Source organism: Pongo abelii, chromosome 12 (genome assembly GCF_028885655.2).
Source record: "Pongo abelii isolate AG06213 chromosome 12, NHGRI_mPonAbe1-v2.0_pri, whole genome shotgun sequence".
Lineage (NCBI taxonomy): Eukaryota > Metazoa > Chordata > Mammalia > Primates > Hominidae > Pongo > Pongo abelii.
In genome coordinates, this window is record NC_071997.2 from 5,635,907 (window position 1) to 5,661,467 (window position 25,561).

Below are 25,561 nucleotides of genomic sequence, written 5' to 3' on the forward strand. Positions count from 1 at the left end.
ACACAATCAAAAAAGAGAATTTTAGACCAATATCCTTGATGAATATTGATGCAAAAATCCTCAATAAATTACTGGCAAACCGAATCCAGCCGCACATCAGACAGCTTATCCACCATGATCAAGTGGGCTTCATCCCTGGGATGCAAGGCTGGTTCAATATACGCAAATCAATAAATGTAATCCAGCATATAAACAGAACCAAAGTCAAAAACCACATGATTATCTCAATACGTGAAGAAAAGGACTTTGACAAAATTCAACAACCCTTCATGCTAAAAACTCTCAATAAATTAGGTATTGATGGGTCGTATCTCAAAATAATAAGAGCTATTTATGACAAACCCACAGCCAATATCATACTGAATGGGCAAAAACTGGAAGCATTCACTTTGAAAACTGGCACAAGACAGGGATGCCCTCTCTCACCACTTCTATTCAACATAGTGTTGGAAGTTCTGGCCAGGGCAATTAGGCAAGAGAAGGAAATCAAGGGTATTCAATTAGGAAAAAAGTAAGTCATATTCTCCCTGTTTGCAGATGACGTGATAGTATATCTAGAAAACCCCATTGTCTCAGCCCAAAATCTCCTTAAGCTGATAAGCAACTTCAGCCAAGTCTCAGGATACAAAATCAATGCACAAAAATCACAAGCATTCTTATACATCAATAACAGACAAACAGAGAGCCAAATCATGAGTGAACTCCCATTCACAATTGCCTCAAAGAGAATCAAATACCTAGGAATCCAACTTACAAGGGATGTGAAGGACCTCTTCAAGGAGAAAACTACAAACCACTGCTCAAGGAAATAAAAGAGGATACAAACAAATGGAAGAACATTCCATGCTCATGAGTAGGAAGAATCAATATCATGAAAATGGCCATCCTTCCCAAGGTAATTTACAGATTCAATGCCCTCCCCATCAAGTTACCAATGACTTTCTGCACAGAATTGGAAAAAACTACTTTAAAGTTCATATGGAACCAAAAAAGAGCCCGCATCACCAAGTCAATCCTAAGCCAAAATAACAAAGCTGGAGGCATCACGCTACCTGACTTCAAACTCTACAACAAGGCTACAGTAACCAAAACAGCATGGTACTGGTACCAAAACAGAGATCTAGATCAATGGAACAGAACAGAGCCGTCAGAAATAATGCCACATATCTACAACTATCTGATCTTTGACAAACCTGCCAAAAGCAAGAAATGGAGAAAGGATTCCCTATTTAATAAATGGTGCTGGGAAAACTGGCTTGCCACATGTAGAAAGCTGAAACTGGATCCCGTCCTTACACCTTATACAAAAATCAACTCAAGAGGGATTAAAGACTTAAACGTTAGACCTAAAACCATAAAAACCCTAGAAGAAAACCTAGGCAATACCATTCAGGACATAGGCATGGGCAAGGACTTCATGTCTAAAACACCAAAAGCAATGGCAACAAAAGCCAAAATTGACAAATGGGATCTAATTAAACTAAAGAGCTTCTGCACAGCAAAGGAAACTACCATCAGAGTGAACAGGCAACCTACAAAATGGGAGAAAATTTTCGCAACCTACTCATCTGACCAAGGGCTAATATCCAGAATCTACAATGAACTCCAACAAATTTACAAGAAAACACCAAACAACCCCATCAAAAAGTGGGCGAAGGACATGAACAGACACTCCTCCAAAGAAGACATTTATGCAGCCAAAAAACACATGAAAAAATGCTCACCATCACTGGCCATCAGAGAAATGCAAATCAAAACCACAATGAGATACCATCTCACACCAGTTAGAATGGCAATCATTAAAAAGTCAGGAAACAACAGGTGCTGGAGAGGATGTGGAGAAATAGGAACACTTTTACACTGTTGGTGGGACTGTAAACTAGTTCAACCCTTGTGGAAGTCACTGTGGCGATTCCTCAGGGATCTAGAACTAGAAATTCCATTTGACCCAGCCATCCCATTACTGGGTATATACCCAAAGGACTATAAATCATGCTGCTATAAAGACACATGCACACGTATGTTTATTGCGGCATTATACACAATAACAAAGACTTGGAACCAACCCAAATGTCCAACAATGATAGACTGGATTAAGAAAATGTGGCACATATACACCATGGAATACTAGGCAGCCATAAAAAATGATGAGTTCATATCCTTTGTAGGGACATGGATGAAATTGGAAATCATCGTTCTCAGTAAACTATCGCAAGAACAAAAAACCAAACACCACATATTCTCACTCATAGGTGGGAATTGAACAATGAGAACACATGGATACAAGAAGGGGAACATCACACTTCGGGGACTGTTGTGGGGTGGGGGGAGGGGCGAGGGACAGCATTGGGAGATATACCTAATGCTAGATGACGAGTTGGTGGGTGCAGCGCACCAGCATGGCACATGTATACACATGTAGCTTACCTGCACGTTGCGCACATGTACCATAGAGCCTCAAGTATAATAATAATAATAATAATAATAATAATAGTGATAAAAAGAAAAAAAAAATTAAAAAAATAGAAAGGGATAAATTCCTCGACACATACACTCTCCCATGACTAAACCAGGAAGAAGTTGAATCTCTGAATAGACTAATAACAGGAGCTGAAATTGTGGCAATAATCAATAGCTTACCAACCAAAAAGAGTCCAGGATCAGATGGGTTCACAGCCGAATTCTACCAGAGGTCCAAGGAGGAACTGGAACCATTACTTCAGAAACTATTCCAATCAATAGAAAAAGAGGGAATCCTTCCTAACTCATTTTATGGGGCCAGCATCATGCTGATACCAAAGCTGGGCAGAGGCACAATCAAAAAAGAGAATTTTAGACCAATATCCTTGATGAATATTGATGCAAAAATCCTCAATAAATTACTGGCAAACCGAATCCAGCCGCACATCAGACAGCTTATCCACCATGATCAAGTGGGCTTCATCCCTGGGATGCAAGGCTGGTTCAATATACGCAAATCAATAAATGTAATCCAGCATATAAACAGAACCAAAGTCAAAAACCACATGATTATCTCAATACGTGAAGAAAAGGACTTTGACAAAATTCAACAACCCTTCATGCTAAAAACTCTCAATAAATTAGGTATTGATGGGTCGTATCTCAAAATAATAAGAGCTATTTATGACAAACCCACAGCCAATATCATACTGAATGGGCAAAAACTGGAAGCATTCACTTTGAAAACTGGCACAAGACAGGGATGCCCTCTCTCACCACTTCTATTCAACATAGTGTTGGAAGTTCTGGCCAGGGCAATTAGGCAAGAGAAGGAAATCAAGGGTATTCAATTAGGAAAAAAGTAAGTCATATTCTCCCTGTTTGCAGATGACGTGATAGTATATCTAGAAAACCCCATTGTCTCAGCCCAAAATCTCCTTAAGCTGATAAGCAACTTCAGCCAAGTCTCAGGATACAAAATCAATGCACAAAAATCACAAGCATTCTTATACATCAATAACAGACAAACAGAGAGCCAAATCATGAGTGAACTCCCATTCACAATTGCTTCAAAGAGAATAAAATACCTAGGAATCCAACTTACAAGGGATGTGAAGGACCTCTTCAAGGAGAAAACTACAAACCACTGCTCAAGGAAATAAAAGAGGATACAAACAAATGGAAGAACATTCCATGCTCATGAGTAGGAAGAATCAATATCATGAAAATGGCCATCCTTCCCAAGGTAATTTACAGATTCAATGCCCTCCCCATCAAGTTACCAATGACTTTCTGCACAGAATTGGAAAAAACTACTTTAAAGTTCATATGGAACCAAAAAAGAGCCCGCATCACCAAGTCAATCCTAAGCCAAAAGAACAAAGCTGGAGGCATCACGCTACCTGACTTCAAACTCTACAACAAGGCTACAGTAACCAAAACAGCATGGTACTGGTACCAAAACAGAGATCTAGATCAATGGAACAGAACAGAGCCGTCAGAAATAATGCCACATATCTACAACTATCTGATCTTTGACAAACCTGCCAAAAGCAAGAAATGGAGAAAGGATTCCCTATTTAATAAATGGTGCTGGGAAAACTGGCTAGCCACATGTAGAAAGCTGAAACTGGATCCCGTCCTTACACCTTATACAAAAATCAACTCAAGAGGGATTAAAGACTTAAACGTTAGACCTAAAACCATAAAAACCCTAGAAGAAAACCTAGGCAATACCATTCAGGACATAGGCATGGGCAAGGACTTCATGTCTAAAACACCAAAAGCAATGGCAACAAAAGCCAAAATTGACAAATGGGATCTAATTAAACTAAAGAGCTTCTGCACAGCAAAGGAAACTACCATCAGAGTGAACAGGCAACCTACAAAATGGGAGAAAATTTTCGCAACCTACTCATCTGACCAAGGGCTAATATCCAGAATCTACAATGAACTCCAACAAATTTACAAGAAAACACCAAACAACCCCATCAAAAAGTGGGCGAAGGACATGAACAGACACTCCTCCAAAGAAGACATTTATGCAGCCAAAAAACACATGAAAAAATGCTCACCATCACTGGCCATCAGAGAAATGCAAATCAAAACCACAATGAGATACCATCTCACACCAGTTAGAATGGCAATCATTAAAAAGTCAGGAAACAACAGGTGCTGGAGAGGATGTGGAGAAATAGGAACACTTTTACACTGTTTGTGGGACTGTAAACTAGTTCAACCCTTGTGGAAGTCACTGTGGCGATTCCTCAGGGATCTAGAACTAGAAATTCCATTTGACCCAGCCATCCCATTACTGGGTATATACCCAAAGGACTATAAATCATGCTGCTATAAAGACACATGCACACGTATGTTTATTGCGGCATTATACACAATAACAAAGACTTGGAACCAACCCAAATGTCCAACAATGATAGACTGGATTAAGAAAATGTGGCACATATACACCATGGAATACTAGGCAGCCATAAAAAATGATGAGTTCATATCCTTTGTAGGGACATGGATGAAATTGGAAATCATCGTTCTCAGTAAACTATCGCAAGAACAAAAAACCAAACACCACATATTCTCACTCATAGGTGGGAATTGAACAATGAGAACACATGGATACAAGAAGGGGAACATCACACTTCGGGGACTGTTGTGGGGTGGGGGGAGGGGCGAGGGACAGCATTGGGAGATATACCTAATGCTAGATGACGAGTTGGTGGGTGCAGCGCACCAGCATGGCACATGTATACACATGTAGCTTACCTGCACGTTGCGCACATGTACCATAGAGCCTCAAGTATAATAATAATAATAATAATAATAATAATAGTGATAAAAAGAAAAAAAAAATTAAAAAAATAGAAAGGGATAAATTCCTCGACACATACACTCTCCCATGACTAAACCAGGAAGAAGTTGAATCTCTGAATAGACTAATAACAGGAGCTGAAATTGTGGCAATAATCAATAGCTTACCAACCAAAAAGAGTCCAGGATCAGATGGGTTCACAGCCGAATTCTACCAGAGGTCCAAGGAGGAACTGGAACCATTACTTCAGAAACTATTCCAATCAATAGAAAAAGAGGGAATCCTTCCTAACTCATTTTATGGGGACAGCATCATGCTGATACCAAAGCTGGGCAGAGGCACAATCAAAAAAGAGAATTTTAGACCAATATCCTTGATGAATATTGATGCAAAAATCCTCAATAAATTACTGGCAAACCGAATCCAGCCGCACATCAGACAGCTTATCCACCATGATCAAGTGGGCTTCATCCCTGGGATGCAAGGCTGGTTCAATATACGCAAATCAATAAATGTAATCCAGCATATAAACAGAACCAAAGTCAAAAACCACATGATTATCTCAATACGTGAAGAAAAGGACTTTGACAAAATTCAACAACCCTTCATGCTAAAAACTCTCAATAAATTAGGTATTGATGGGTCGTATCTCAAAATAATAAGAGCTATTTATGACAAACCCACAGCCAATATCATACTGAATGGGCAAAAACTGGAAGCATTCACTTTGAAAACTGGCACAAGACAGGGATGCCCTCTCTCACCACTTCTATTCAACATAGTGTTGGAAGTTCTGGCCAGGGCAATTAGGCAAGAGAAGGAAATCAAGGGTATTCAATTAGGAAAAAAGTAAGTCATATTCTCCCTGTTTGCAGATGACGTGATAGTATATCTAGAAAACCCCATTGTCTCAGCCCAAAATCTCCTTAAGCTGATAAGCAACTTCAGCCAAGTCTCAGGATACAAAATCAATGCACAAAAATCACAAGCATTCTTATACATCAATAACAGACAAACAGAGAGCCAAATCATGAGTGAACTCCCATTCACAATTGCCTCAAAGAGAATAAAATACCTAGGAATCCAACTTACAAGGGATGTGAAGGACCTCTTCAAGGAGAAAACTACAAACCACTGCTCAAGGAAATAAAAGAGGATACAAACAAATGGAAGAACATTCCATGCTCATGAGTAGGAAGAATCAATATCATGAAAATGGCCATCCTTCCCAAGGTAATTTACAGATTCAATGCCCTCCCCATCAAGTTACCAATGACTTTCTGCACAGAATTGGAAAAAACTACTTTAAAGTTCATATGGAACCAAAAAAGAGCCCGCATCACCAAGTCAATCCTAAGCCAAAATAACAAAGCTGGAGGCATCACGCTACCTGACTTCAAACTCTACAACAAGGCTACAGTAACCAAAACAGCATGGTACTGGTACCAAAACAGAGATCTAGATCAATGGAACAGAACAGAGCCGTCAGAAATAATGCCACATATCTACAACTATCTGATCTTTGACAAACCTGCCAAAAGCAAGAAATGGAGAAAGGATTCCCTATTTAATAAATGGTGCTGGGAAAACTGGCTAGCCACATGTAGAAAGCTGAAACTGGATCCCTTCCTTACACCTTATACAAAAATCAACTCAAGAGGGATTAAAGACTTAAACGTTAGACCTAAAACCATAAAAACCCTAGAAGAAAACCTAGGCAATACCATTCAGGACATAGGCATGGGCAAGGACTTCATGTCTAAAACACCAAAAGCAATGGCAACAAAAGCCAAAATTGACAAATGGGATCTAATTAAACTAAAGAGCTTCTGCACAGCAAAGGAAACTACCATCAGAGTGAACAGGCAACCTACAAAATGGGAGAAAATTTTCGCAACCTACTCATCTGACCAAGGGCTAATATCCAGAATCTACAATGAACTCCAACAAATTTACAAGAAAACACCAAACAACCCCATCAAAATGTGGGCGAAGGACATGAACAGACACTCCTCCAAAGAAGACATTTATGCAGCCAAAAAACACATGAAAAAATGCTCACCATCACTGGCCATCAGAGAAATGCAAATCAAAACCACAATGAGATACCATCTCACACCAGTTAGAATGGCAATCATTAAAAAGTCAGGAAACAACAGGTGCTGGAGAGGATGTGGAGAAATAGGAACACTTTTACACTGTTGGTGGGACTGTAAACTAGTTCAACCCTTGTGGAAGTCACTGTGGCGATTCCTCAGGGATCTAGAACTAGAAATTCCATTTGACCCAGCCATCCCATTACTGGGTATATACCCAAAGGACTATAAATCATGCTGCTATAAAGACACATGCACACGTATGTTTATTGCGGCATTATACACAATAACAAAGACTTGGAACAAACCCAAATGTCCAACAATGATAGACTGGATTAAGAAAATGTGGCACATATACACCATGGAATACTAGGCAGCCATAAAAAATGATGAGTTCATATCCTTTGTAGGGACATGGATGAAATTGGAAATCATCGTTCTCAGTAAACTATCGCAAGAACAAAAAACCAAACACCACATATTCTCACTCATAGGTGGGAATTGAACAATGAGAACACATGGATACAAGAAGGGGAACATCACACTTCGGGGACTGTTGTGGGGTGGGGGGAGGGGCGAGGGACAGCATTGGGAGATATACCTAATGCTAGATGACGAGTTGGTGGGTGCAGCGCACCAGCATGGCACATGTATACACATGTAGCTTACCTGCACGTTGCGCACATGTACCATAGAGCCTCAAGTATAATAATAATAATAATAATAATAATAATAGTGATAAAAAGAAAAAAAAAATTAAAAAAATAGAAAGGGATAAATTCCTCGACACATACACTCTCACATGACTAAACCAGGAAGAAGTTGAATCTCTGAATAGACTAATAACAGGAGCTGAAATTGTGGCAATAATCAATAGCTTACCAACCAAAAAGAGTCCAGGATCAGATGGGTTCACAGCCGAATTCTACCAGAGGTCCAAGGAGGAACTGGAACCATTACTTCAGAAACTATTCCAATCAATAGAAAAAGAGGGAATCCTTCCTAACTCATTTTATGGGGCCAGCATCATGCTGATACCAAAGCTGGGCAGAGGCACAATCAAAAAAGAGAATTTTAGACCAATATCCTTGATGAATATTGATGCAAAAATCCTCAATAAATTACTGGCAAACCGAATCCAGCCGCACATCAGACAGCTTATCCACCATGATCAAGTGGGCTTCATCCCTGGGATGCAAGGCTGGTTCAATATACGCAAATCAATAAATGTAATCCAGCATATAAACAGAACCAAAGTCAAAAACCACATGATTATCTCAATACGTGAAGAAAAGGACTTTGACAAAATTCAACAACCCTTCATGCTAAAAACTCTCAATAAATTAGGTATTGATGGGTCGTATCTCAAAATAATAAGAGCTATTTATGACAAACCCACAGCCAATATCATACTGAATGGGCAAAAACTGGAAGCATTCACTTTGAAAACTGGCACAAGACAGGGATGCCCTCTCTCACCACTTCTATTCAACATAGTGTTGGAAGTTCTGGCCAGGGCAATTAGGCAAGAGAAGGAAATCAAGGGTATTCAATTAGGAAAAAAGTAAGTCATATTCTCCCTGTTTGCAGATGACTTGATAGTATATCTAGAAAACCCCATTGTCTCAGCCCAAAATCTCCTTAAGCTGATAAGCAACTTCAGCCAAGTCTCAGGATACAAAATCAATGCACAAAAATCACAAGCATTCTTAAACATCAATAACAGACAAACAGAGAGCCAAATCATGAGTGAACTCCCATTCACAATTGCTTCAAAGAGAATAAAATACCTAGGAATCCAACTTACAAGGGATGTGAAGGACCTCTTCAAGGAGAAAACTACAAACCACTGCTCAAGGAAATAAAAGAGGATACAAACAAATGGAAGAACATTCCATGCTCATGAGTAGGAAGAATCAATATCATGAAAATGGCCATCCTTCCCAAGGTAATTTACAGATTCAATGCCCTCCCCATCAAGTTACCAATGACTTTCTGCACAGAATTGGAAAAAACTACTTTAAAGTTCATATGGAACCAAAAAAGAGCCCGCATCACCAAGTCAATCCTAAGCCAAAAGAACAAAGCTGGAGGCATCACGCTACCTGACTTCAAACTCTACTACAAGGCTACAGTAACCAAAACAGCATGTTACTGGTACCAAAACAGAGATCTAGATCAATGGAACAGAACAGAGCCGTCAGAAGTAATGCCACATATCTACAACTATCTGATCTTTGACAAACCTGCCAAAAGCAAGAAATGGAGAAAGGATTCCCTATTTAATAAATGGTGCTGGGAAAACTGGCTAGCCACATGTAGAAAGCTGAAACTGGATCCCGTCCTTACACCTTATACAAAAATCAACTCAAGAGGGATTAAAGACTTAAACGTTAGACCTAAAACCATAAAAACCCTAGAAGAAAACCTAGGCAATACCATTCAGGACATAGGCATGGGCAAGGACTTCATGTCTAAAACACCAAAAGCAATGGCAACAAAAGCCAAAATTGACAAATGGGATCTAATTAAACTAAAGAGCTTCTGCACAGCAAAGGAAACTACCATCAGAGTGAACAGGCAACCTACAAAATGGGAGAAAATTTTCGCAACCTACTCATCTGACCAAGGGCTAATATCCAGAATCTACAATGAACTCCCACAAATTTACAAGAAAACACCAAACAACCCCATCAAAAAGTGGGCGAAGGACATGAACAGACACTCCTCCAAAGAAGACATTTATGCAGCCAAAAAACACATGAAAAAATGCTCACCATCACTGGCCATCAGAGAAATGCAAATCAAAACCACAATGAGATACCATCTCACACCAGTTAGAATGACAATCATTAAAAAGTCAGGAAACAACAGGTGCTGGAGAGGATGTGGAGAAATAGGAACACTTTTACACTGTTGGTGGGACTGTAAACTAGTTCAACCCTTGTGGAAGTCACTGTGGCGATTCCTCAGGGATCTAGAACTAGAAATTCCATTTGACCCAGCCATCCCATTACTGGGTATATACCCAAAGGACTATAAATCATGCTGCTATAAAGACACATGCACACGTATGTTTATTGCGGCATTATACACAATAACAAAGACTTGGAACCAACCCAAATGTCCAACAATGATAGACTGGATTAAGAAAATGTGGCACATATACACCATGGAATACTAGGCAGCCATAAAAAATGATGAGTTCATATCCTTTGTAGGGACATGGATGAAATTGGAAATCATCGTTCTCAGTAAACTATCGCAAGAACAAAAAACCAAACACCACATATTCTCACTCATAGGTGGGAATTGAACAATGAGAACACATGGATACAAGAAGGGGAACATCACACTTCGGGGACTGTTGTGGGGTGGGGGGAGGGGCGAGGGACAGCATTGGGAGATATACCTAATGCTAGATGACGAGTTGGTGGGTGCAGCGCACCAGCATGGCACATGTATACACATGTAGCTTACCTGCACGTTGCGCACATTTACCATAGAGCCTCAAGTATAATAATAATAATAATAATAATAATAATAATGATGATAAAAAGAAAAAAAAATTAAAAAAATAGAAAGGGATAAATTCCTCGACACATACACTCTCCCAAGACTAAACCAGGAAGAAGTTGAATCTCTGAATAGACTAATAACAGGAGCTGAAATTGTGGCAATAATCAATAGCTTACCAACCAAAAAGAGTCCAGGATCAGATGGGTTCACAGCCGAATTCTACCAGAGGTCCAAGGAGGAACTGGAACCATTACTTCAGAAACTATTCCAATCAATAGAAAAAGAGGGAATCCTTCCTAACTCATTTTATGGGGCCAGCATCATGCTGACACCAAAGCTGGGCAGAGACACAATCAAAAAAGAGAATTTTAGACCAATATCCTTGATGAATATTGATGCAAAAATCCTCAATAAATTACTGGCAAACCGAATCCAGCCGCACATCAGACAGCTTATCCACCATGATCAAGTGGGCTTCATCCCTGGGATGCAAGGCTGGTTCAATATACGCAAATCAATAAATGTAATCCAGCATATAAACAGAACCAAAGTCAAAAACCACATGATTATCTCAATACGTGAAGAAAAGGACTTTGACAAAATTCAACAACCCTTCATGCTAAAAACTCTCAATAAATTAGGTATTGATGGGTCGTATCTCAAAATAATAAGAGCTATTTATGACAAACCCACAGCCAATATCATACTGAATGGGCAAAAACTGGAAGCATTCACTTTGAAAACTGGCACAAGACAGGGATGCCCTCTCTCACCACTTCTATTCAACATAGTGTTGGAAGTTCTGGCCAGGGCAATTAGGCAAGAGAAGGAAATCAAGGGTATTCAATTAGGAAAAAAGTAAGTCATATTCTCCCTGTTTGCAGATGACGTGATAGTATATCTAGAAAACCCCATTGTCTCAGCCCAAAATCTCCTTAAGCTGATAAGCAACTTCAGCCAAGTCTCAGGATACAAAATCAATGCACAAAAATCACAAGCATTCTTATACATCAATAACAGACAAACAGAGAGCCAAATCATGAGTGAACTCCCATTCACAATTGCCTCAAAGAGAATAAAATACCTAGGAATCCAACTTACAAGGGATGTGAAGGACCTCTTCAAGGAGAAAACTACAAACCACTGCTCAAGGAAATAAAAGAGGATACAAACAAATGGAAGAACATTCCATGCTCATGAGTAGGAAGAATCAATATCATGAAAATGGCCATCCTTCCCAAGGTAATTTACAGATTCAATGCCCTCCCCATCAAGTTACCAATGACTTTCTGCACAGAATTGGAAAAAACTACTTTAAAGTTCATATGGAACCAAAAAAGAGCCCGCATCACCAAGTCAATCCTAAGCCAAAATAACAAAGCTGGAGGCATCACGCTACCTGACTTCAAACTCTACAACAAGGCTACAGTAACCAAAACAGCATGGTACTGGTACCAAAACAGAGATCTAGATCAATGGAACAGAACAGAGCCGTCAGAAATAATGCCACATATCTACAACTATCTGATCTTTGACAAACCTGCCAAAAGCAAGAAATGGAGAAAGGATTCCCTATTTAATAAATGGTGCTGGGAAAACTGGCTAGCCACATGTAGAAAGCTGAAACTGGATCCCTTCCTTACACCTTATACAAAAATCAACTCAAGAGGGATTAAAGACTTAAACGTTAGACCTAAAACCATAAAAACCCTAGAAGAAAACCTAGGCAATACCATTCATGACATAGGCATGGGCAAGGACTTCATGTCTAAAACACCAAAAGCAATGGCAACAAAAGCCAAAATTGACAAATGGGATCTAATTAAACTAAAGAGCTTCTGCACAGCAAAGGAAACTACCATCAGAGTGAACAGGCAACCTACAAAATGGGAGAAAATTTTCGCAACCTACTCATCTGACCAAGGGCTAATATCCAGAATCTACAATGAACTCCAACAAATTTACAAGAAAACACCAAACAACCCCATCAAAAAGTGGGCGAAGGACATGAACAGACACTCCTCCAAAGAAGACATTTATGCAGCCAAAAAACACATGAAAAAATGCTCACCATCACTGGCCATCAGAGAAATGCAAATCAAAACCACAATGAGATACCATCTCACACCAGTTAGAATGGCAATCATTAAAAAGTCAGGAAACAACAGGTGCTGGAGAGGATGTGGAGAAATAGGAACACTTTTACACTGTTGGTGGGACTGTAAACTAGTTCAACCCTTGTGGAAGTCACTGTGGCGATTCCTCAGGGATCTAGAACTAGAAATTCCATTTGACCCAGCCATCCCATTACTGGGTATATACCCAAAGGACTATAAATCATGCTGCTATAAAGACACATGCACACGTATGTTTATTGCGGCATTATACACAATAACAAAGACTTGGAACCAACCCAAATGTCCAACAATGATAGACTGGATTAAGAAAATGTGGCACATATACACCATGGAATACTAGGCAGCCATAAAAAATGATGAGTTCATATCCTTTGTAGGGACATGGATGAAATTGGAAATCATCGTTCTCAGTAAACTATCGCAAGAACAAAAAACCAAACACCACATATTCTCACTCATAGGTGGGAATTGAACAATGAGAACACATGGATACAAGAAGGGGAACATCACACTTCGGGGACTGTTGTGGGGTGGGGGGAGCGGCGAGGGACAGCATTGGGAGATATACCTAATGCTAGATGACGAGTTGGTGGGTGCAGCGCACCAGCATGGCACATGTATACATATGTAGCTTACCTGCACGTTGCGCACATGTACCATAGAGCCTCAAGTATATTAATAATAATAATAATAATAATAATGATGATAAAAAGAAAAAAAAATTAAAAAAAAAGAAAGGGATAAATTCCTCGACACATACACTCTCCCAAGACTAAACCAGGAAGAAGTTGAATCTCTGAATAGACTAATAACAGGAGCTGAAATTGTGGCAATAATCAATAGCTTACCAACCAAAAAGAGTCCAGGATCAGATGGGTTCACAGCCGAATTCTACCAGAGGTCCAAGGAGGAACTGGAACCATTACTTCAGAAACTATTCCAATCAATAGAAAAAGAGGGAATCCTTCCTAACTCATTTTATGGGGCCAGCATCATGCTGACACCAAAGCTGGGCAGAGACACAATCAAAAAAGAGAATTTTAGACCAATATCCTTGATGAATATTGATGCAAAAATCCTCAATAAATTACTGGCAAACCGAATCCAGCCGCACATCAGACAGCTTATCCACCATGATCAAGTGGGCTTCATCCCTGGGATGCAAGGCTGGTTCAATATACGCAAATCAGTAAATGTAATCCAGCATATAAACAGAACCAAAGTCAAAAACCACGTGATTATCTCAATACGTGAAGAAAAGGACTTTGACAAAATTCAACAACCCTTCATGCTAAAAACTCTCAATAAATTAGGTATTGATGGGTCGTATCTCAAAATAATAAGAGCTATTTATGACAAACCCACAGCCAATATCATACTGAATGGGCAAAAACTGGAAGCATTCACTTTGAAAACTGGCACAAGACAGGGATGCCCTCTCTCACCACTTCTATTCAACATAGTGTTGGAAGTTCTGGCCAGGGCAATTAGGCAAGAGAAGGAAATCAAGGGTATTCAATTAGGAAAAAAGTAAGTCATATTCTCCCTGTTTGCAGATGACGTGATAGTATATCTAGAAAACCCCATTGTCTCAGCCCAAAATCTCCTTAAGCTGATAAGCAACTTCAGCCAAGTCTCGATACAAAATCAATGCACAAAAATCACAAGCATTCTTATACATCAATAACAGACAAACAGAGAGCCAAATCATGAGTGAACTCCCATTCACAATTGCCTCAAAGAGAATAAAATACCTAGGAATCCAACTTACAAGGGATGTGAAGGACCTCTTCAAGGAGAAAACTACAAACCACTGCTCAAGGAAATAAAAGAGGATACAAACAAATGGAAGAACATTCCATGCTCATGAGTAGGAAGAATCAATATCATGAAAATGGCCATCCTTCCCAAGGTAATTTACAGATTCAATGCCCTCCCCATCAAGTTACCAATGACTTTCTGCACAGAATTGGAAAAAACTACTTTAAAGTTCATATGGAACCAAAAAAGAGCCCGCATCACCAAGTCAATCCTAAGCCAAAAGAACAAAGCTGGAGGCATCACGCTACCTGACTTCAAACTCTACAACAAGGCTACAGTAACCAAAACAGCATGGTACTGGTACCAAAACAGAGATCTAGATCAATGGAACAGAACAGAGCCTTCAGAAATAATGCCACATATCTACAACTATCTGATCTTTGACAAACCTGCCAAAAGCAAGAAATGGAGAAAGGATTCCCTATTTAATAAATGGTGCTGGGAAAACTGGCTAGCCACATGTAGAAAGCTGAAACTGGATCCCGTCCTTACACCTTATACAAAAATCAACTCAAGAGGGATTAAAGACTTAAACGTTAGACCTAAAACCATAAAAACCCTAGAAGAAAACCTAGGCAATACCATTCAGGACATAGGCATGGGCAAGGACTTCATGTCTAAAACACCAAAAGCAATGGCAACAAAAGCCAAAATTGACAAATGGGATCTAATTAAACTAAAGAGCTTCTGCACAGCAAAGGAAACTACCATCAGAGTGAACAGGCAACCTACAAAATGGGAGAAAATTTTCGCAACCTACTCATCTGACAAAGGGCTAATATCCAGAATCTACAATGAACTCCAACAAATTTACAAGAAAACACCAAACAACCCCATCAAAAAGTGGGCGAAGGACATGAACAGACACTCCTCCAAAGAAGACATTTATGCAGCCAAAAAACACATGAAAAAATGCTCACCATCACTGGCCATCAGAGAAATGCAAATCAAAACCACAATGAGATACCATCTCACACCAGTTAGAATGGCAATCATTAAAAAGTCAGGAAACAACAGGTGCTGGAGAGGATGTGGAGAAATAGGAACACTTTTACACTGTTGGTGGGACTGTAAACTAGTTCAACAATTGTGGAAGTCACTGTGGCGATTCCTCAGGGATCTAGAACTAGAAATTCCATTTGACCCAGCCATCCAATTACTGGGTATATACCCAAAGGACTATAAATCATGCTGCTATAAAGACACATGCACACGTATGTTTATTGCGGCATTATACACAATAACAAAGACTTGGAACCAACCCAAATGTCCAACAATGATAGACTGGATTAAGAAAATGTGGCACATATACACCATGGAATACTAGGCAGCCATAAAAAATGATGAGTTCACATCCTTTGTAGGGACATGGATGAAATTGGAAATCATCGTTCTCAGTAAACTATCGCAAGAACAAAAAACCAAACACCACATATTCTCACTCATAGGTGGGAATTGAACAATGAGAACACATGGATACAAGAAGGGGAACATCACACTTCGGGGACTGTTGTGGGGTGGGGGGAGGGGCGAGGGACAGCATTGGGAGATATACCTAATGCTAGATGACGAGTTGGTGGGTGCAGCGCACCAGCATGGCACATGTATACATATGTAGCTTACCTGCACGTTGCGCACATGTACCATAGAGCCTCAAGTATATTAATAATAATAATAATAATAATAATGATGATAAAAAGAAAAAAAAATTAAAAAAAAAGAAAGGGATAAATTCCTCGACACATACACTCTCCCAAGACTAAACCAGGAAGAAGTTGAATCTCTGAATAGACTAATAACAGGAGCTGAAATTGTGGCAATAATCAATAGCTTACCAACCAAAAAGAGTCCAGGATCAGATGGGTTCACAGCCGAATTCTACCAGAGGTCCAAGGAGGAACTGGAACCATTACTTCAGAAACTATTCCAATCAATAGAAAAAGAGGGAATCCTTCCTAACTCATTTTATGGGGCCAGCATCATGCTGACACCAAAGCTGGGCAGAGACACAATCAAAAAAGAGAATTTTAGACCAATATCCTTGATGAATATTGATGCAAAAATCCTCAATAAATTACTGGCAAACCGAATCCAGCCGCACATCAGACAGCTTATCCACCATGATCAAGTGGGCTTCATCCCTGGGATGCAAGGCTGGTTCAATATACGCAAATCAATAAATGTAATCCAGCATATAAACAGAACCAAAGTCAAAAACCACATGATTATCTCAATACGTGAAGAAAAGGACTTTGACAAAATTCAACAACCCTTCATGCTAAAAACTCTCAATAAATTAGGTATTGATGGGTCGTATCTCAAAATAATAAGAGCTATTTATGACAAACCCACAGCCAATATCATACTGAATGGGCAAAAACTGGAAGCATTCACTTTGAAAACTGGCACAAGACAGGGATGCCCTCTCTCACCACTTCTATTCAACATAGTGTTGGAAGTTCTGGCCAGGGCAATTAGGCAAGAGAAGGAAATCAAGGGTATTCAATTAGGAAAAAAGTAAGTCATATTCTCCCTGTTTGCAGATGACGTGATAGTATATCTAGAAAACCCCATTGTCTCAGCCCAAAATCTCCTTAAGCTGATAAGCAACTTCAGCCAAGTCTCAGGATACAAAATCAATGCACAAAAATCACAAGCATTCTTATACATCAATAACAGACAAACAGAGAGCCAAATCATGAGTGAACTCCCATTCACAATTGCCTCAAAGAGAATAAAATACCTAGGAATCCAACTTACAAGGGATGTGAAGGACCTCTTCAAGGAGAAAACTACAAACCACTGCTCAAGGAAATAAAAGAGGATACAAACAAATGGAAGAACATTCCATGCTCATGAGTAGGAAGAATCAATATCATGAAAATGGCCATCCTTCCCAAGGTAATTTACAGATTCAATGCCCTCCCCATCAAGTTACCAATGACTTTCTGCACAGAATTGGAAAAAACTACTTTAAAGTTCATATGGAACCAAAAAAGAGCCCGCATCACCAAGTCAATCCTAAGCCAAAATAACAAAGCTGGAGGCATCACGCTACCTGACTTCAAACTCTACAACAAGGCTACAGTAACCAAAACAGCATGGTACTGGTACCAAAACAGAGATCTAGATCAATGGAACAGAACAGAGCCGTCAGAAATAATGCCACATATCTACAACTATCTGATCTTTGACAAACCTGCCAAAAGCAAGAAATGGAGAAAGGATTCCCTATTTAATAAATGGTGCTGGGAAAACTGGCTAGCCACATGTAGAAAGCTGAAACTGGATCCCGTCCTTACACCTTATACAAAAATCAACTCAAGAGGGATTAAAGACTTAAACGTTAGACCTAAAACCATAAAAACCCTAGAAGAAAACCTAGGCAATACCATTCAGGACATAGGCATGGGCAAGGACTTCATGTCTAAAACACCAAAAGCAATGGCAACAAAAGCCAAAATTGACAAATGGGATCTAATTAAACTAAAGAGCTTCTGCACAGCAAAGGAAACTACCATCAGAGTGAACAGGCAACCTACAAAATGGGAGAAAATTTTCGCAACCTACTCATCTGACCAAGGGCTAATATCCAGAATCTACAATGAACTCCAACAAATTTACAAGAAAACACCAAACAACCCCATCAAAAAGTGGGCGAAGGACATGAACAGACACTCCTCCAAAGAAGACATTTATGCAGCCAAAAAACACATGAAAAAATGCTCACCATCACTGGCCATCAGAGAAATGCAAATCAAAACCACAATGAGATACCATCTCACACCAGTTAGAATGGCAATCATTAAAAAGTCAGGAAACAACAGGTGCTGGAGAGGATGTGGAGAAATAGGAACACTTTTACACTGTTGGTGGGACTGTAAACTAGTTCAACCCTTGTGGAAGTCACTGTGGCGATTCCTCAGGGATCTAGAACTAGAAATTCCATTTGACCCAGCCATCCCATTACTGGGTATATACCCAAAGGACTATAAATCATGCTGCTATAAAGACACATGCACACGCATGTTTATTGCGGCATTATACACAATAACAAAGACTTGGAACCAACCCAAATGTCCAACAATGATAGACTGGATTAAGAAAATGTGGCACATATACACCATGGAATACTAGGCAGCCATAAAAAATGATGAGTTCATATCCTTTGTAGGGACATGGATGAAATTGGAAATCATCGTTCTCAGTAAACTATCGCAAGAACAAAAAACCAAACACCACATATTCTCACTCATAGGTGGGAATTGAACAATGAGAACACATGGATACAAGAAGGGGAACATCACACTTCGGGGACTGTTGTGGGGTGGGGGGAGGGGCGAGGGACAGCATTGGGAGATATACCTAATGCTAGATGACGAGTTGGTGGGTGCAGCGCACCAGCATGGCACATGTATACACATGTAGCTTACCTGCACGTTGCACACATGTACCATAGAGCCTCAAGTATAATAATAATAATAATAATAATAATAATAATAGTGATAAAAAGAAAAAAAAAATTAAAAAAATAGAAAGGGATAAATTCCTCGACACATACACTCTCCCATGACTAAACCAGGAAGAAGTTGAATCTCTGAATAGACTAATAACAGGAGCTGAAATTGTGGCAATAATCAATAGCTTACCAACCAAAAAGAGTCCAGGATCAGATGGGTTCACAGCCGAATTCTACCAGAGGTCCAAGGAGGAACTGGAACCATTACTTCAGAAACTATTCCAATCAATAGAAAAAGAGGGAATCCTTCCTAACTCATTTTATGGGGCCAGCATCATGCTGATACCAAAGCTGGGCAGAGGCACAATCAAAAAAGAGAATTTTAGACCAATATCCTTGATGAATATTGATGCAAAAATCCTCAATAAATTACTGGCAAACCGAATCCAGCCGCACATCAGACAGCTTATCCACCATGATCAAGTGGGCTTCATCCCTGGGATGCAAGGCTGGTTCAATATACGCAAATCAATAAATGTAATCCAGCATATAAACAGAACCAAAGTCAAAAACCACATGATTATCTCAATACGTGAAGAAAAGGACTTTGACAAAATTCAACAACCCTTCATGCTAAAAACTCTCAATAAATTAGGTATTGATGGGTCGTATCTCAAAATAATAAGAGCTATTTATGACAAACCCACAGCCAATATCATACTGAATGGGCAAAAACTGGAAGCATTCACTTTGAAAACTGGCACAAGACAGGGATGCCCTCTCTCACCACTTCTATTCAACATAGTGTTGGAAGTTCTGGCCAGGGCAATTAGGCAAGAGAAGGAAATCAAGGGTATTCAATTAGGAAAAAAGTAAGTCATATTCTCCCTGTTTGCAGATGACGTGATAGTATATCTAGAAAACCCCATTGTCTCAGCCCAAAATCTCCTTAAGCTGATAAGCAACTTCAGCCAAGTCTCAGGATACAAAATCAATGCACAAAAATCACAAGCATTCTTATACATCAATAACAGACAAACAGAGAGCCAAATCATGAGTGAACTCCCATTCACAATTGCTTCAAAGAGAATAAAATACCTAGGAATCCAACTTACAAGGGATGTGAAGGACCTCTTCAAGGAGAAAACTACAAACCACTGCTCAAGGAAATAAAAGAGGATACAAACAAATGGAAGAACATTCCATGCTCATGAGTAGGAAGAATCAATATCATGAAAATGGCCATCCTTCCCAAGGTAATTTACAGATTCAATGCCCTCCCCATCAAGTTACCAATGACTTTCTGCACAGAATTGGAAAAAACTACTTTAAAGTTCATATGGAACCAAAAAAGAGCCCGCATCACCAAGTCAATCCTAAGCCAAAAGAACAAAGCTGGAGGCATCACGCTACCTGACTTCAAACTCTACAACAAGGCTACAGTAACCAAAACAGCATGGTACTGGTACCAAAACAGAGATCTAGATCAATGGAACAGAACAGAGCCGTCAGAAATAATGCCACATATCTACAACTATCTGATCTTTGACAAACCTGCCAAAAGCAAGAAATGGAGAAAGGATTCCCTATTTAATAAATGGTGCTGGGAAAACTGGCTAGCCACATGTAGAAAGCTGAAACTGGATCCCTTCCTTACACCTTATACAAAAATCAACTCAAGAGGGATTAAAGACTTAAACGTTAGACCTAAAACCATAAAAACCCTAGAAGAAAACCTAGGCAATACCATTCAGGACATAGGCATGGGCAAGGACTTCATGTCTAAAACACCAAAAGCAATGGCAACAAAAGCCAAAATTGACAAATGGGATCTAATTAAACTAAAGAGCTTCTGCACAGCAAAGGAAACTACCATCAGAGTGAACAGGCAACCTACAAAATGGGAGAAAATTTTCGCAACCTACTCATCTGACCAAGGGCTAATATCCAGAATCTACAATGAACTCCAACAAATTTACAAGAAAACACCAAACAACCCCATCAAAAAGTGGGCGAAGGACATGAACAGACACTCCTCCAAAGAAGACATTTATGCAGCCAAAAAACACATGAAAAAATGCTCACCATCACTGGCCATCAGAGAAATGCAAATCAAAACCACAATGAGATACCATCTCACACCAGTTAGAATGGCAATCATTAAAAAGTCAGGAAACAACAGGTGCTGGAGAGGATGTGGAGAAATAGGAACACTTTTACACTGTTTGTGGGACTGTAAACTAGTTCAACCCTTGTGGAAGTCACTGTGGCGATTCCTCAGGGATCTAGAACTAGAAATTCCATTTGACCCAGCCATCCCATTACTGGGTATATACCCAAAGGACTATAAATCATGCTGCTATAAAGACACATGCACACGTATGTTTATTGCGGCATTATACACAATAACAAAGACTTGGAACCAACCCAAATGTCCAACAATGATAGACTGGATTAAGAAAATGTGGCACATATACACCATGGAATACTAGGCAGCCATAAAAAATGATGAGTTCATATCCTTTGTAGGGACATGGATGAAATTGGAAATCATCGTTCTCAGTAAACTATCGCAAGAACAAAAAACCAAACACCACATATTCTCACTCATAGGTGGGAATTGAACAATGAGAACACATGGATACAAGAAGGGGAACATCACACTTCGGGGACTGTTGTGGGGTGGGGGGAGGGGCGAGGGACAGCATTGGGAGATATACCTAATGCTAGATGACGAGTTGGTGGGTGCAGCGCACCAGCATGGCACATGTATACACATGTAGCTTACCTGCACGTTGCGCACATGTACCATAGAGCCTCAAGTATAATAATAATAATAATAATAATAATAATAGTGATAAAAAGAAAAAAAAAATTAAAAAAATAGAAAGGGATAAATTCCTCGACACATACACTCTCCCATGACTAAACCAGGAAGAAGTTGAATCTCTGAATAGACTAATAACAGGAGCTGAAATTGTGGCAATAATCAATAGCTTACCAACCAAAAAGAGTCCAGGATCAGATGGGTTCACAGCCGAATTCTACCAGAGGTCCAAGGAGGAACTGGAACCATTACTTCAGAAACTATTCCAATCAATAGAAAAAGAGGGAATCCTTCCTAACTCATTTTATGGGGACAGCATCATGCTGATACCAAAGCTGGGCAGAGGCACAATCAAAAAAGAGAATTTTAGACCAATATCCTTGATGAATATTGATGCAAAAATCCTCAATAAATTACTGGCAAACCGAATCCAGCCGCACATCAGACAGCTTATCCACCATGATCAAGTGGGCTTCATCCCTGGGATGCAAGGCTGGTTCAATATACGCAAATCAATAAATGTAATCCAGCATATAAACAGAACCAAAGTCAAAAACCACATGATTATCTCAATACGTGAAGAAAAGGACTTTGACAAAATTCAACAACCCTTCATGCTAAAAACTCTCAATAAATTAGGTATTGATGGGTCGTATCTCAAAATAATAAGAGCTATTTATGACAAACCCACAGCCAATATCATACTGAATGGGCAAAAACTGGAAGCATTCACTTTGAAAACTGGCACAAGACAGGGATGCCCTCTCTCACCACTTCTATTCAACATAGTGTTGGAAGTTCTGGCCAGGGCAATTAGGCAAGAGAAGGAAATCAAGGGTATTCAATTAGGAAAAAAGTAAGTCATATTCTCCCTGTTTGCAGATGACGTGATAGTATATCTAGAAAACCCCATTGTCTCAGCCCAAAATCTCCTTAAGCTGATAAGCAACTTCAGCCAAGTCTCAGGATACAAAATCAATGCACAAAAATCACAAGCATTCTTATACATCAATAACAGACAAACAGAGAGCCAAATCATGAGTGAACTCCCATTCACAATTGCTTCAAAGAGAATAAAATACCTAGGAATCCAACTTACAAGGGATGTGAAGGACCTCTTCAAGGAGAAAACTACAAACCACTGCTCAAGGAAATAAAAGAGGATACAAACAAATGGAAGAACATTCCATGCTCATGAGTAGGAAGAATCAATATCATGAAAATGGCCATCCTTCCCAAGGTAATTTACAGATTCAATGCCCTCCCCATCAAGTTACCAATGACTTTCTGCACAGAATTGGAAAAAACTACTTTAAAGTTCATATGGAACCAAAAAAGAGCCCGCATCACCAAGTCAATCCTAAGCCAAAAGAACAAAGCTGGAGGCATCACGCTACCTGACTTCAAACTCTACTACAAGGCTACAGTAACCAAAACAGCATGTTACTGGTACCAAAACAGAGATCTAGATCAATGGAACAGAACAGAGCCGTCAGAAGTAATGCCACATATCTACAACTATCTGATCTTTGACAAACCTGCCAAAAGCAAGAAATGGAGAAAGGATTCCCTATTTAATAAATGGTGCTGGGAAAACTGGCTAGCCACATGTAGAAAGCTGAAACTGGATCCCGTCCTTACACCTTATACAAAAATCAACTCAAGAGGGATTAAAGACTTAAACGTTAGACCTAAAACCATAAAAACCCTAGAAGAAAACCTAGGCAATACCATTCAGGACATAGGCATGGGCAAGGACTTCATGTCTAAAACACCAAAAGCAATGGCAACAAAAGCCAAAATTGACAAATGGGATCTAATTAAACTAAAGAGCTTCTGCACAGCAAAGGAAACTACCATCAGAGTGAACAGGCAACCTACAAAATGGGAGAAAATTTTCGCAACCTACTCATCTGACAAAGGGCTAATATCCAGAATCTACAATGAACTCCAACAAATTTACAAGAAAACACCAAACAACCCCATCAAAAAGTGGGCGAAGGACATGAACAGACACTCCTCCAAAGAAGACATTTATGCAGCCAAAAAACACATGAAAAAATGCTCACCATCACTGGCCATCAGAGAAATGCAAATCAAAACCACAATGAGATACCATCTCACACCAGTTAGAATGGCAATCATTAAAAAGTCAGGAAACAACAGGTGCTGGAGAGGATGTGGAGAAATAGGAACACTTTTACACTGTTGGTGGGACTGTAAACTAGTTCAACCCTTGTGGAAGTCACTGTGGCGATTCCTCAGGGATCTAGAACTAGAAATTCCATTTGACCCAGCCATCCCATTACTGGGTATATACCCAAAGGACTATAAATCATGCTGCTATAAAGACACATGCACACGTATGTTTATTGCGGCATTATACACAATAACAAAGACTTGGAACCAACCCAAATGTCCAACAATGATAGACTGGATTAAGAAAATGTGGCACATATACACCATGGAATACTAGGCAGCCATAAAAAATGATGAGTTCATATCCTTTGTAGGGACATGGATGAAATTGGAAATCATCGTTCTCAGTAAACTATCGCAAGAACAAAAAACCAAACACCACATATTCTCACTCATAGGTGGGAATTGAACAATGAGAACACATGGATACAAGAAGGGGAACATCACACTTCGGGGACTGTTGTGGGGTGGGGGGAGGGGCGAGGGACAGCATTGGGAGATATACCTAATGCTAGATGACGAGTTGGTGGGTGCAGCGCACCAGCATGGCACATGTATACATATGTAGCTTACCTGCACGTTGCGCACATGTACCATAGAGCCTCAAGTATATTAATAATAATAATAATAATAATAATGATGATAAAAAGAAAAAAAAATTAAAAAAAAAGAAAGGGATAAATTCCTCGACACATACACTCTCCCAAGACTAAACCAGGAAGAAGTTGAATCTCTGAATAGACTAATAACAGGAGCTGAAATTGTGGCAATAATCAATAGCTTACCAACCAAAAAGAGTCCAGGATCAGATGGGTTCACAGCCGAATTCTACCAGAGGTCCAAGGAGGAACTGGAACCATTACTTCAGAAACTATTCCAATCAATAGTAAAAGAGGGAATCCTTCCTAACTCATTTTATGGGGCCAGCATCATGCTGACACCAAAGCTGGGCAGAGACACAATCAAAAAAGAGAATTTTAGACCAATATCCTTGATGAATATTGATGCAAAAATCCTCAATAAATTACTGGCAAACCGAATCCAGCCGCACATCAGACAGCTTATCCACCATGATCAAGTGGGCTTCATCCCTGGGATGCAAGGCTGGTTCAATATACGCAAATCAATAAATGTAATCCAGCATATAAACAGAACCAAAGTCAAAAACCACATGATTATCTCAATACGTGAAGAAAAGGACTTTGACAAAATTCAACA